Here is a 13819-nt window from a genome sequence, read left to right as displayed (position 1 = left end):
TATAGGCTGGGGTATGTGACGCCCCGTGTCCCAAAATAGACACGACCACGCCCCGACAATTCACAGACGAGACAAAAATCCGGCAGAGTCTCCTCTGTAAATCGAACCGGTCGCACCTGTAAACCTGTCATGCAAACCATACATTCGCATACACCAAAAATAAACTATGGAGCGAAAGCTAAACAAATTCAACTCAGTTTCGAGTCGAAACCCGAACCACAAAAAGAACTATAAAAGCCTCTTACACATCGATACAACTTATAAACAGATCTAAGTGTTATATATATACATATTAGAGTTCAGTTATGGAATAACTACATAACTTTAAAATAATGGAAAGCCAATAAACGAAAACCAAAGAAAACAACGCGACACCTCTAGCCTCGTTAGACAAGATCACCGGCTGGAATACAACTCCGCGTCGAGGCTACGACAAAGCACCTGCACACTAACAACTAGTAGAGGGTCAGAATACTCACCGACACGAGTTATTCTGGTCCAAAACCCATCACGTTTTCAAAGGTTCATTTAATAAGTTGTAAACATCATGACAAAACGAGTTATCAAACCAGTTACTGTATATACTATATACAAAACGTTTTCCTTAATCTAGCAAGCAATAGCAGTGATTAGCTGCCCACCCATGGTGCGCTCCCAATAAGAGGAGAGTTCCTCAGGAGAACCTAGAGTGCGTTAGATAGTACCAGCCCATTTATGGCACTAGCTAATGCACTACGTCTCCTCGAGAAAGAGACTTACCCCTTGCCGGTAAGTCCCTCTCCCACTAAGGGACTCCGCAATCATTGAAGAGTTTACCTCATGATACATATATATCTTAAGTATCTAAATACGTTTTTGATCACCGAGTTCGAATAAGAGAGTCGTCCCCCAATTACCATGGAAGGACCTGAACCTCATTCTCTTCGGTACCCTGTCATGCATCTAATGCGATCTTTTAAAATCAGTTTCATTCATTTATCAAAACCAATATTCATATTCGATTCATTATCTTATCAAACACGGAAGTGGAACAACCAAGAGTCATATCGCCACAAAGCAGAGGGATCCCAATCAATGTCACCTCCCAGGTGAGCGGTCAGGGTGTACGGCCCTGAGCCTCGAGCTGGAGGCACGAGCACCAATGGCCAGCAAGTGAAGCACTCTACTCCCACAGGTCTCATGACTAGTGTCGCCCACCTCACCGGTCTCACACGGGTCACAACCATGTCCACGTGTCATCCTACCCTCAATGGCTACGTGCCCGTAGGTTGACATAATCCGCAGTCGGGTACATACAAGAAAATCCAAGTATTTCACAATCATCGTAAAAACAGTTCGAAATCATTTCTCATATCACAGTTAAAACCATTCACGCATATTCAGTTCATCACTTAAAATCGAGTTTCATGCTACCTAAACTCTAGTTATAATGGCGCATATATAACTATAGAATCTAGCATATTAATTATCTATAAAACCATGCTGGATAAAGGATTAAGAACCCCTACCTCAGTCCTTGCTCACCAAAGACCTCCCGCCTACAAGACGACCTTATTCCTCCTCATTCGCATACTCTGGGACAGGGCCGTGCCTGACAATTTAGGGGCCCGGTGCCAAACTTAATCGGGGACTTTTATATAGATGTGACGCAAATAGAATTGACATGCAAAGTGATAATACAAATTTAAAATAGTTTATCTATAAATTGTTGTATTAAAACAATGATGAATCTAAACTGAGTGAACGTGAATAACAACTTTATAAGATTGGTCAAACATTTTTCTAATAAAGTTGTCCTTGATTAGTACAGACTATTATTCGAAAGTAGGGTCACTGATTTTTCTTTCTTACACAATCCAAAATTATAGTCTAGAGAGACTTGAGGGAGAGAAAGAGAGAAATGAGAATAGATAGAAATTTATAAGAGAGGGACATATGAGAAAAGGAAATTGTATAAAGAGTGAGAGAGAAAAAAAAATAGAAAAAGAAGATTGGAAGACAAATATTTGTGTGAAAGACATGCAAGTATGGAGAGTTTGAGTTGGCCTTAAAAAGCAAGAGTAGAAAACTGCTTGCTATTAGGTTTGAACCCATGACCATATGAGTTAAAAGTCACTAACTTGTCCATTGAGCTACACCGTCTTTGCTGTTGAAAATGTGCGTTTTAATATAGTAGTGTTATTTTGAACTAACCCAGGAACTTGTAACCATTCGAAAAATGGGCCCCTTGTGGTGGGGGGCCCTGTGCGGGCGCACGGCCCGCACCCCCCACCACACGGCCCTGCTCTGGGATAAGGAAGAATAACCAAAAACACCGAATAGAAACATTAGGTTCTAAACGAAGAACCTTGCACGACAAAAACGATGAATAAAACAAAACAATGAAAACTCATAACATAAAAACAAAACGATAACTTTGGAAGACTTCGACTTAACCGAATTTCGATCGATCTTCTATCTTTCATACCATGCCCACTTAGGGTCCACCAATCAGTGTTTGAACTTACTTATGTTCCTAACATTTAGTTATTAAATGTATTCCTCAAAATTCAAGTGAGTCGCCTTTGAAATTCATAAAATACGAACAACAACAAAGCAGAATTTTCCTAACTGCGCATTGTTCGTTAAAATAGCCATAACTCTCTCGTCCGAGATCGAAACGACTTGTACCATACCTTTCTGGAATCTTCACAAGACGAGCTACAATATTGATGAAGACTCAAACATCTGTTGGAACTTCTATGACTATCTAATATAGTAAAAACAGTAGGCAGTTTTCAGATTTGCTGAATAGCGCGTTGTTTAGTAAAACAGTCGTAACTCTCTTCCGTCATCGAATCGAGTTGTACCATACCATTATGGAAAGCTAAGATCCTAAGCTACGACTCTCGTGTTTCGGGAAAACACATCCGAGTACTGTACAAGGCCAGATTATCTGACAACAGTAGACTGAATTTCAGTCCCTCGATTCGTCATTCAATCGATAATTTAACCCAATTATCTTCTCTAACACAGTTTATACCTCATAATCACTTAATTCTCATCCATATAAACCCTAAAACTATATGAATCATACAAATCCCCAAATTTCATAAACCCCAAACCCTAGAATTTAAGAACAAGCCGATAAAATCATCAAAACCATAATTTCTTACTTGATTTAGTTGTTCTTACTCTACTTGTTCATGTTTTCATCGCAAACTAATATAAATTCGAAGTAGAAACAAGATTTCATCAACCAAATTCAAAAGAAATTCGGTCTAGAGAGAGAAAGAGAATTTTACTTACCAAATTATCCATAAAGACTAGCTCCAATCACTTCCCAACACTTTTATTCAATAAAAACAAGATATCCTCCTTGAAAATCAACCCAAATCACTTGGTTTTCGACTTTCTTCCACTCAAACCCTAACCCTCTCATGAAAATCGAACAGAGAAAGAATGCAAGAGAAGTCGGTTCTGAGTTTTCCCCCAAATAACCGTAATTTCAATTAAGTCTCTGCATTTGGCCGTATTGCAAAATACCCCCCCAATTGCACTCTTTGCTGATTTAGCCCCTCTTTTGATTTGACCCAAATGTCAAATAGTCCCTCAACTAACCTTAAAAACACGGGATGTTACAGGGTAGACCGACTATGATTAGACGGTCTAGATTAGGCGGTTGTGATCCACCGTTTAGGCAACTTTCCCACTGTTCGTGGTTACGATTTCCCTTGTAGTTATCTCGTATCTAGGATAAATAGAAGTTCCTAAGTTCAAGGATCTTTCGTAGATATCCTGCCGAGGTGATAGATCTTCTTGGAGATGTTTCCTCCTTGGAGACTCTTGAAGTCCAAGCTTGCTTAAACACTTAAGATCTGTAGTCGACTGAGATCTTTAAGGAGATTCTGGGATTGAGTCGGTAAGCTGTTGGCGCGCTTCTGCCTCCCCAGTGTAGGGTGTGAGGCATCGGCCTAATTTACTTCGACCCGCCTCATTCCTTTGTAGACCCCAGAGATGATCTGTTTCCGCTGGGGGCGAAACAGGGTTGATACCTTTAGTTGACGTCCCAGTTACGGGTGTAGGTGTCGAGGGTTTGGTTGTTCTGTTGCCTTAAGCCGGGTTGACCCGTTGGACTTCAAGTCTGTTCTTGACTCTTTGACGTTAGTCAACGCATGGACATTTTGTGCATCATCAAGAGGGATGGTGAACTCCTTCAGTGGGCGAGTATTGTTGTTAGCGTTGTTATCTCCCCTATCCATTGTGAACTCTTCGTCTTCTCTCTCACCTGAAAAATTCGATAGTGCCAGTGAGGATGGCAAAGGAATTAAAACAACTTGCTGAACTTTTTCTTGATTGCTTTAGCATAGAAATTTGATTTGAGCCTTTCGATTCTTTTCGCAATCAGGTCAAGATCCAAGTTTGACATACACCTGAAATAAAAAAGAATTTCTAAATTAGTAAGCAATAGCAAAGTTACAAAAGAAAATAAAGATAAAGATAAGCAATGAGATAAAATGATTCCCCGACAGCGGCGCCAAAAATTTGTTGTGTATGTTACGCACAACAAAATACCTTACTTACTTCAATGAATTCTAGTGATAGTAGTAAGCAAGGGTCATCCCACAGAGAATTGTTATTTAGTTATTTTGCTTATCAATGTCACCAATAAAAGAAAATCTGGTTTTTAGATTGAGATCCTAATTGTAAATCTAACTTAACACATGATTACTAAATAGTAAATAGAAACAATTCAGGGATCCTTTTCACTCTAAACAATCATTAACTCCTTAACAAAAACATTTGGGACCAAGTTTCACAAAGCATAGATGAAGATGTTCACATAATTGCTCATGGTATTTGAGTCAAAAAGTACAGCTCTCTCATAATTGATGCACCATGTATGGCATTCACAATGAACACGTATACTTAACTGGAAACCAGTATGGTATTTACTCAATTTAAGAATGAGAAATCCATTAAACACAACCACAACCAACATCACATATTTCTTAAGATATGATATTTTTCTTAAGCAAGCAAGTATCAAACTTCACATGTATAAATCTTATCCTACACATTTGTTGCTCTTAACTTGTAGTCAATATGGCACTTGCTCTAAAACCTGCAACTAATAAGCTTAAAATCATATTTCTATGGTGATCATTCACAAAAATGAAGATTATAAACCAAAATTTAAAGTAGTCAAGTTGACATCATCTAACAATATGAGACTGAAACCAAATATAGATTAAGAAAGTGAAGCGTGCTTAGGGCTTTAAGACTTCCCCAACTGTAATGAAATTAGCTACTCATGTTTGAAAGCAAATCAATTGTTGAAAAAAAAAAAACACTAGAACTCCAAATGGAAATCAGACTTTGAAACTTCTATTCCCTTCTCTTTCGGAACCTTCCTCTTGCTTCCCTTCCTCCTTGCAAATATGCTCCATTTATAGCCTTAGTATCAATTGTTATCAACACCTCATTAATTCATCCTAATAACTTTTGTAACCACAAACTGTTAACTTCACAATTTAATCCAACACTTAATGTCATCAAAATAACTTTTGTAACCTCTTTTGTAATAATCGCCATCAATTAAACCTTCAAGTGAATTCAACCATAATGTTCACACTCCAATGAATTTAGACCAATTGTTGCACCAGCTTAACTTTGCCACATAATTGTCTTGCGTATGTCTTTTTGCCTTCATTTTAATGTTATCAACTTAATAAGCCAAATTGACCACCAGCACCCAAAAGGTTTAGACCATCGATGTTGACTCCTCCAAGTGTGAGCTTTTTTAGTCAGTTTTCTAAATCTGTTCTAAGTATCTTCACAAACACAAAACAACATTAAAAACACAATAAAATATTTAACAACATAACAAAGATCAAAATTTAGAGTACAAATATGTGTCAAAATGATGTCACATCTAATACCCCACACTTGATCCTTGCTTCTCCTTAAGCAATACGCACAAATTAGAAAATACCGATTCACTTTATTTATTCTATTTGAGAGGCCGCCCAATGTTAATCTCAAAGAACTTAGTATGTTAAGAAATTCAAACTCATGTAGGTTGTATACTAGACTAGAAAACATTCATCGTAAATTAATTAACTTCTAATAGAATCATGTTGAGAGTGTAGTGCGAGATAACCAATGTAAACATAACGCATCAAACTAAAATGAAACAAAATTGGATCATATGTCAACTTCTCATCGGATATACACTCTATTATTTTCTCATTTTAGTAGCGATTTTTTTTTACAAACACTCAAGATCTTATGAAGAACGTTCCTACCATATGCTTGTTTGTCCATCCATTCTTAACTACTTAGAAACATGTAATTCATTAGATTAATTGAGGCATGTAAGTGTTGGGTATTGGTGGTGGCTACTAATGTTGTTAGCGGAATCTCAGACATATCATGTCTAACATTAGTATGGTCCCAAGATCATCATGCATAAACTAACAATCAACTAAGAGTTAGAGATTAGCTTAATCGCAAGTTTTCCCTCGAACCTTTCCAATCGCTTTGAGAAGACCAAGAGCTCCAATTTTAGCTCCTCTACTTGGGACACCGAATGGTCTACTTAATCTCCCACCTTGTAAGCTAGCTATAACTCCAATGGTAGTTTGATAATAAGAAGAACTACCTCTTCTTTATTTAACTAGTTGATAACTTTTGGGAATTAGCTCACTTTCTCCTCTCTACTTGATGTTGTAGAGTAAGAAAGCTCTTAGAGAAATTCCACATCTTATTCACTGCCCTAAGTGTCATTATATAGAACCTTAATAAGAGTCCCACTCAAATTTTGTTTCCTAAAAGACCATTTTGAATAAGATTAAGGAAATAGTCGAAAATAGAAACTAGTTGCTATTTTCTCAATTCCTTGATGAGGGGACGTCCAAACGAAGCCAAAATTGGCAGAAATAACCTTCCCTACTAGGGGAAGTGTCCCAACCATTTTCAGCCCAATCCGAGCCCAAAAAGTCCCTTTTTGGCTCTAGGCCCAAAACCCCTCTTGCGGGCCTTTTGTGCTATCTTTGCCTAAACTTGTTTTAGGCCTATGAGATATATTTATGGGACTCTTACATGATTATATCTCATTCCCACTAGTCATATCATCTGATTAAATAGCCATTCTTATGTGTAATCCGTTGTAGGATCCGGTCAAAGTTGGCCGCGAATTACTTCGTAATTCGACGATCGTAGTTGGTTTCTAGCTAAACACTACGACCCCTAAATCAACCGGACATGATGATCTTCTTCATCAATTGTCCTATCCGATAAATTTCTCACACTACATCTTCTGTCGAAGGACATCTCCTTCAATAAGGTGTATTAGGATTAAAGGTTAATGAATGATGGAAAAGGAATGAAATAAGAAAGGAAGAGAAATAAATAAATTGTGATAAAAGATTTTAACAACTAGTAGAGCACTTACTAAAATATCTTTTTCTTCTTCACTTCAAAATTTCATTATTCATTGTTGGATCTTCCGAATCCATTCAAGATTGCATTTTTTCGCTGTTTTTTCTTTTTCCTTTTTTTTTGAAAACTGATACCATCATTGTATCTTTAACTATACCATCATTATATCTTTAACCACACCTTCGGCTTCTACCATTTTAAAAGGTTATTCTTACCAACAGGCACAATATCAAATTGAGTACTCTACTAGTATATAAGATTAGAATTAGGGTATAAGATTAGAAACTTGGGGGGAAAACCTGTAAAGGGTTCGGAAACCGCTCTGACGCTTCAGACAGACTGCAATTTGTAGTAAAAGATTGAATATTGGTTGAATCTTTTGGGAATGTATTGATCTTACTTAGTGTGCCTTGTAGAAGGCGATGCAATGCCCTTTTATAGACTGAATTGGATCGACTGATTAGACAGTGTAGATAAAGTGATTGTGATCCACCGTTAGGTAAGTTTCCTATAGTTTGTAGGTAGGGTTTCCCTTTTGGTTTATCTCGTATCTAGGATAAAAAGAAGTTCCTATGTTCAAGGATACTTCGTAGATATCCTGCCGAGGTGATAAATCTTCTAGGAGATGTTTCCTCTTTTGAGACTCTTGAAGTCCAAGCTTGCTTGAACACTTATGATCTTTAACCGACTGGGATCTTTAGGAAGATTCGGGATTAAGTCGATAAGCGTGCGGCGTGTTCAGCCTCCCCAGTTTAAGGCGTAAGGCATCAGGCTGGCTTACGTAGACCCCATTACTCTTTTGGAGAATCTCAGGGCTGACCTGATTGTGTTTTAGGAGAAGCAGGGCTGGAGCTCCTTAGCTGATCCCAGCCGACCTCCCAGTTCTGGGTGTAGGTGGCGGAGCGTTGTGGGTCCAGCAGTCCTGTTGCCTTAAGTCAGGTTGACCTGTTCGACTTCTGGTCTATTCTTGACTGAGGTAGAATGGGTGTTCGTGTCGAGTCCACACCCGACTCCCCCTTTGCCAGAGGGTCTTTTGCTTTTGTAATCGTAGGGTTGGTGCTCCTGTTTGATGTATTTGTTGAGCTCTCTCTTTCTTACGAGTTCCTCTATTAGATTTTTGAGGTGTCGACAGTTGTCGGTTTGTGGGCGTATCCTCTGTGGAAGTTGCACCAAGCTATTGTATCTCTAGGCCCAACTCTTTTTTATCGTCGTTGGGCTTAGGTAATTGTAGTTTGTCCTTCTTGACGAGGATTTGTAAAATTTATCGTCGTTGGGTCTGCCTCGTCTGCTTCGGTCTCGCTCCCTGACAAGCCTGCCTTCTTCCCGTTCTTTCTTTTTGTATGGGCCAAAACACATCATCAAGAGCGCTACGAGAAATCCACGATTAATGGGCCCACATGAGGGTCAAGCCCCTATGAACCAAATGACAAATGGGCCCGTCCCATTCATCTTCAAGCACCGGGCGTGACACGCACATTAAATAAAGACGTCAGCCCTGGATAAAGAAGGCAACCCTGCACAAAAAGGTTGGTCGTTATTTCCTAAGTGGACCTTCTTCTCATATACCTGTTGAGGCGTTATTATTATTTCAGATAATGGTTGGCCAAATATATCATCAGTATATACGTTGGATGGGAGTTACGATATCCATATTCATGGTAGTAGCTCCATGCGTTACCACATTCAAGGTAACAATTGACCAAAAGAGATAGTGGACCACGAAACACTATATAAGGATCATCTGATTATTGACTAAACATCCAATTACGGATAACAATACCCGACATCCAAATTTTGGGCAATCAACTGACTACTTCCTCTCACCTCGATCACCTAAACCTCTAGGAAGCAACTTACCATCACATGTTCAAGCAACTAACAAATGATCGTTCTCTCTCTAGACGACCGCCTGATCAAGGAAGACGACTGATCTTTCTCTCTGTATGCGATCACCTGGTCAAGGAAGACGACTGATCTTCCTCTCTCCAGACGACCACCTGGTCAAGGAAGACGATCGATCTTTCTCTCTCTAGACGACCACCTGATCAAGGAAGTCGAGCGATCCTTCTCTCTCTTGGCAACTACTTTATCAAGGAGGACGACTGACTTTTCTCACTCATAACGACCAAAGGGAGCAAGCACTTTATCTCACTCGGCGACCAGGGAATTAGGAAAGCATACACTCGGTTGTATCACCTTCTCTCCTAATGCGTTTTCCCGGAAGGGTGAGTACGGAGTGATAGGGGAGTATCGTGACAGAGTAACTAGGAAGATCCGGATCACCACACTTTGATAAAGTTGCCACCACAAAGTGATAAAGAAACAGGTTAAGCTAACACCACACCTGGATAAAGTTGCCACCACTAGATGATAACGACGCTCGAAATCCACCACCAATGGCTCTTCCAAAACCAGAGGATAAAGGAGTTGATCTAAACAGATCCAAAGTCACAGAGACTCTATAATTTCCAATTCAATATTCTCTGCCTTTTCCATTCATAATAAGCCTCATTATATAGAGGAGAATACATTAAATGAGAAGTAAAAGCTTGTCTAAATGCATAGAAACTAGATACATTGGAAACAGCTTAGTTTAAATGCATGAATATAGAAGGACTAGACTAAACTTAATGCTGATTAATAAAACGAAAATGACTCTTCAAGTTTTCGAGAATCTTCTTTAAAGGCCATAATTATCCATTTGATTGGTCCAACTTCAGTAAAGTAACGCTCGGACCCCATGTAGGAATATCGTCGTATCCCAGCGCTGCTTGTTCCAGACCTGTTTCATGATCCAGAGCTGTTTGGGTCAGCTCGGGTTGATCTAGCTCCGATGCTCTCGCATCAGACTCTCCGGGTTGGAAAGGATTTGTCCTCAAATCTGATAGCTCCTCATCTTGAAAATATGGAGAAAGATCACCTACATTGAGTGTAGCCGAAACACCATAGTGACCTGGAAGCTCTAGTTTGTAAGCATTATCACCAATTTTCTCTAGTATCTTAAAAGGACCCTCTGCTCTTGGCATCAGCTTCGACTTGCGTTTGTTTGGAAACCTCTCCTTTCTTAGGTGTAACCAGACCAGATTACCTAGTTCAAACGACTTAGCTCGTCTGTTTTTGTTGGCCTTGTTCTTGTACTTCTCATTGGACCTTTCAATTTATGTCCGAACATTCTCATGTAGCTTCTTCATTGTAGTTACCCTTGCCTTTGCTTCAAAATCTGCCTTAAACCCCAAAGGTATTGAAATCAGATCAATAGGAGTAAGTGGATTAAGACTATAGACAATCTCAAAAGGTGAACGTTTTTTCGTGTAGCTCATGGACCTATTATAAGCAAACTCAGCCTGAGCTAACTTCAAATCCCATTCCTTCAAGTTTTTCTTTATCAAGCCTCTCAAAAGAATAGTTAAGTTTCTATTTGTCACCTCTGTTTGACCATCAGTTTGTGGATGACAAGAAGTACTAAAAAGGAGCTTAGTACCAAGTAATCTCCACAAAGTCTTCTAGAAATAGCTCAGAAACTTTGAATCACGATCGAAAACAATGGTCTTAGGAATACCATGAAGGCGTACAACCTCCTTAAAATACAAGTCAGCAACCATACTAGCATCATCAGTCTTGTGACAAGGAATAAAATGTGCCATTTTGCTGAACCTATCAACTAACACCATGATAGAATCTTTTCCCCTCTGGGTTCTTGGTAGTCCCACAATAAAATCCGTGCTCACATCATCCCATGGCTATACCGGAATAGGTAATGGGGTGTACAGACCTGGTTGGAAGTGACTCTTCATCTTTTGACACGTTGCACATCTTTCTATGATTGAATGAACATCTCTTACCATCTTGGGCCAAAAGAAATGCTCCTGAAGCATGTCCAATGTTTTGTTAATCCCAAAATGACCAGAAAGTCCTCTGCCACGTGCTTCACGAATCAGCAACTCCCGAACAGAACTCCTTGGCACCCAGAACTGGTTTCCTTTAAAAAGTAATCCATCTTGCAAATGGTACTGATTTGTAACTCCCTTTTTGCACTCATTATAGACTTCAGCAAAGTCTAAGTCTTCATCATATGAAGTCTTCAACAAATTGAATCCCATAATTCGAGAATCCAGAATAGAGATTAAAGCATACCTTCTTGAGAGTGCATCAACAACAATATTCGTTTTCCAGCCTTGTACTTTGACACAAATGAGAAGGATTGTAGAAATTCTACCCATTTAGCATGTCGGTTGTTTAACCTGTGCTGGTTGTTTATAAACTTCACGGTCTCGTGATCAGAATGTAAAATGAACTGACCTGGCCTTAAATAATGCTCCCAATGAGTCAGAGCTCTCACAATAGCATAAAACTCCTTATCATAAGTTGAGTAGTTTTTCTGTGCCCCTGTAAGTTTCTCACTGAAATAAGCAATGGGACGTTGACCTTGGATAAGAATAGCTACAATTCCCACTCCACTAGCATCATACTCAACTTCAAACACTTGATTAAAATCTGGAAGTGCTAAAATAGGTGCTTCGCATAGCTTCTGTTTCACCACTTAAAATGCCTTTTGTGCAACACTGCTCTAGTCCAACTTGTCCTTCTTCAAGCATTCAGTTATTGGCGCCACGACAGTGCTGAAATTTTTCACAAAGCGTCTATAGAATGATGCAAGTCCATGAAAGCTTCTTACATCAGATTGGGTTGCCGGAACTGGCCAACTCCTGATAGCTTTAACTTTGCTTTCATCAACTAAAATGCCCTTATCTGAAACAATATAACCAAGAAACACAATGCTAGAAGTAAAGAACTCACACTTATCTGGCTTAGCATATAGCTTATTTCTCCTCAACACCTTGAAAACTTCCCTGAGGTGTATAGCATGTTCTTCTTCAGTTTTGCTGTAGACAAGAATATCATCAAAATAAAGCACCACAAACTTTCCAATTAGATCACGCAGAACCTGATTCATTAGTCTCATGAAAGTGTTGGGTGCATTGGATAATCCAAATGGCATGACTAGCCATTCAAACAAGCCACTCTTTGTCTTAAATGCAGTCTTTCATTCATCACCTTCCTTCATTTTGATCTGGGGATATCCACTCCTTAGATCAATCCTCGAAAATACCTTTGAGCCATTAAGCTCATCTACCTTGTCATCCAACCTAGGTATAGGATAACGATACTTGATGGTTATCTTGTTAATAGCTCGGCTGTCTACACACATCCTCATCGAACCATCTTTCTTTGTTACAAGAAGAGCTGGTACGGAACATGGACTCATGCTCTCCCTGACATACCCTCGATTAATCAGCTCTTGCACTTGTTTCTGCAACTCCTTAGCCTCTTCTGGATTGCATCTATAAGCTAGACGATTTGGCAAAGGTGCACCTGGTAGTAAATCAATTTGATGCTCAATACCTCTGTTTGGAGGTAGTCCGGGTGGTAAATCTTTAGGAAAAACATCACTGAACTCATTCATCAATTTCAGCATCAATGGATGAGAAATTACTTCAGCTCCCTCATTTTTTTCAACCACCAGCAAAGCAAAGACCTCCTTGCCCTTACCCATCTTTTTCATGATTTTGGTTTCACCCAAAAACATGTTCTTTTTGCATTTCTCCACTGCAGACTTAGCACACATAGTAGGTGATAATGGTGCCAATGTAATGTTCTTCTTATCCTTATGAAAAGAATAAGTGTTCTTGTACCCATCATGTACCGCTCTTCTATCAAACTGTCTGCCAAGCAATAGATGACAAGCATCCATTGGAATAACATCACAGACCACCTCATCATGGTAGTTCTTCCCAATAGAAAAGGAAATCACAACCTGTTTAGAAACTTGCAACTTGCTCCCATCAGTCAACCACTTCAGCTTGTAAGGTGTTGATGCTTTATAGTTGGCAAACTCAGCTTCTCCACAAGTGTACTAGATGCCACATTAGTACAACTTCCACTATCAATGATCAAACTACAGACTTTTCCTTTTATTGTGCACCGGCTCTGGAAAATAGCTTCTCGTTGCTCTTCTTCTGTATTAGAAACAGAATGCAACACCCTTCGAATCACCAATAATTCTCCTCGATCAGGTTGCTCAATGACTTCATCAACTTCCTCATGAACTTTCTGATCAGCAAAATCTAAATCATGAGATTCCTGCCTTAGCTCTTCCTCAATCTCTTCAATCTCTTGAGTTGTCATAACTCTGCGATTGGGACATTCAGCTTGGAAATGCCCAAACCCTTGATATTTAAAGCACTTCTTCTTCAAATTCACATCCATAGGATTTGATGAATTCTGAATTTCTGTCTTTTTGCTGCTGCTACTAACATCACCTTTAACAGCTTATTTTGAAGACGAAACAACACTATAGGGTCTGGTGTATTGCTTCTTGCTCGTCTTAATCTGCTTT

The 13819-nt window shown here is 39.2% G+C and overlaps 1 long non-coding RNA gene across 1 annotated transcript; it reads right to left on the bottom strand.

The window, feature by feature from the left end:
- Positions 1 to 229: 229 nt before the first annotated feature.
- Positions 230 to 3445, bottom strand: LOC147549090 (uncharacterized). The gene is made up of 3 exons (XR_015236617.1): positions 3289 to 3445; positions 1509 to 1574; positions 230 to 455 (listed from the first exon to the last, which is right to left on the bottom strand). It is a non-coding gene; the product is annotated as an uncharacterized LOC147549090 (long non-coding RNA).
- Positions 3446 to 13819: the final 10374 nt, after the last annotated feature.

This window comes from Eschscholzia californica, unplaced genomic scaffold (genome assembly GCF_041429995.1).
Source record: "Eschscholzia californica isolate CP2 unplaced genomic scaffold, dmEscCali1.0.p SCAF_3, whole genome shotgun sequence".
NCBI classification, from domain to species: Eukaryota; Viridiplantae; Streptophyta; class Magnoliopsida; order Ranunculales; family Papaveraceae; genus Eschscholzia; species Eschscholzia californica.
This window is presented reverse-complemented; position numbering and strand designations above follow the sequence as displayed.